Raw genomic sequence first — 2,232 nt, forward strand, 5'->3', positions numbered from 1 at the left:
TTTACTGGCGAGTTCAAAGCTAAATGTGAGGTTGGCAAGTGAGGCCTGGTAGGAGGAGGTGGTCACTGGGACCCACGGCCACCGGGGTCTGTGTCCCTGCTCCTCCCTCGATCTCTGTCTGCTTCCTGATATCAAGCCAGGAAGGCATTTTCTCTTTGCTATACCATCCCGCCTTGAAGCCTGCCGAGTATGGACTGAAACCTCGACAGACTGGGGGTCAAAGTGAACCTCCTCATTACAGTTGTGAGGGTTGGGTTTTCAAGAAAGCAACTAAGACCGGAAGGAAGTCAGAGCATGAATGGGAAACCCTTTGCTTAGTTCACGCAGCCTGTCTGGGTGGACACGATAACTCCCAGGCCTTGTGCTTCCCATCCCTCGTGGGTTATCTTGGATTATCACCTGTAACAGGGATAATGGCTACTTTAGGTAAACGAGAGTGAGATGTTTCCGAATTCTTGAATCCTAATTGTTAAAGTATCGCAGCTGTCTCACCCCTCATAAGGACCTGGGCAGCATGATGAAGTGATTTAAACATTAGGTAATGGCAGAAATACTTAGAATAATCGTTGGCTGAGTAGAGACAAGGATTGAAATAATTACTTCCTTTAAGTGTTTGGTGCTCTCTAATGTGAATGGTATTCTCATATGACTTCAGTAAAGATGCACGGTGTGCGGCCGGCCAGAGAGCTCAGCGGACTAAAGCGCCTCCTTAGGCAGCATACAGGGACCGGGGTTCGATCCTTGGCGTGCAGCCCCAGCCCCGCCTCTGGGGCACACTGAGATGAAGATTGAGACTGGGCATGGTGAAGCGCTCCTGTAATCCCTGCACTCGGGAGGTTGAAAACAGGAGGATCACTATTAGTCCATCTACATAGTGAGACCCGGTAGACTTTGTAGACACTGTACTAAATACATAAAAAAGATGTACTGGTTGTAAGCATAGAATATTTATCCAGATTTGTTTTATATTTTTTTTGTCTTTTAGAGATTTGTAATATATTGTACATAGTATACAGTATAAAAATACTTTTCCTAATAAAACAAAATTGTAAAAATAGGTTCACTTGTGATAAATTATTCTCAGTCAGTAGAAGGTATTTCAAAGTGAATTCAGTTTACATCACCTTACACTGGATATCATTTCAACCTGGTAACTTATAAGCTGGGGTAGTTTACATAGTATTGCAATATTAGAGGATGCCAATCATTTTTGTTGCCCTTACCATCTTATTCTGAGCAGACTTGATAACTTTGCATGTTTCGTCAAACTATCAACCTTTGATGCTGCTTCAATGTGCCTACAAGGCACTATAGAAATATGAATTTGAAATGAAATAAACTTGATTCTCAATTCTAAGTTGTACCACTTACTAGTTTCAGGATGTTATTTCAGTTTTTTTCCGGCCTCGATACATTTACTGTCGAAATAAAAACGCTGCTCATTTAATAGAAAAATGTAATAAACCAACATGAGGGTGCCTACTACACACTTGGGAGCAAGTAAAGGCCATCAGTACTTCTCAATAATCACATCATACGAGTAACTGCAAAGAGAGTGTTTAACTCATTTTCTTGTAGATTATTAGTAAAATGCATTCGCACCAGTGCACAAAATATAATTGTTGTGCTGGGTATATATTTTAAAAAATAAGTCGTCTTTTTCTTCTTAAGAGAGATTTATTCTCCATGCAGAATGGCATTATCTGATTTAAGGAAGATAATTACCATATATACATTCTGGAAGTATGCAATACAAAGAGAACGGAATTAGATGGAGGGCCACTATATTTCTCCACTATCTTATTATAATAATGCTCATGAACCGAAATGACCAGATTCTGGGTGCAAATGTTCAATAACTTAGTCAAAATAATTACCTGGTAACCAGTGTGGAAGTAGGAAATTACACCAGAAGCTCCCCTGCGTGTCCTTTTATTCTCTATGCACAGATTTATTTTTGGAATAGCATAGAGAAAAGTTACAGTGATGGGAAAGTTATAGTCCCCAAAAGAAAATAAGTGGTATTTTTCAATGTCTTTGTCACCAGCCATCCTGTGAGTATTTATCAGTATACTGCCTGAAGGGACAGGATTTCTTTTTTTTTTTTAAATTTTATTAATTTATTTATTTGAGAGAGAGAGAGAGAGAGGCCAGCTCAGCCCACCAGGGGGCAGGGCTGGCTGGCATGTGGTGCTGGGGGATTGAACCGCGGTCCCTGATGCTTTTGCTAAG

The sequence above is a fragment of the Octodon degus genome, unplaced genomic scaffold (genome assembly GCF_000260255.1).
Source record: "Octodon degus isolate 3935 unplaced genomic scaffold, OctDeg1.0 scaffold00012, whole genome shotgun sequence".
Classification (NCBI taxonomy): domain Eukaryota; kingdom Metazoa; phylum Chordata; class Mammalia; order Rodentia; family Octodontidae; genus Octodon; species Octodon degus.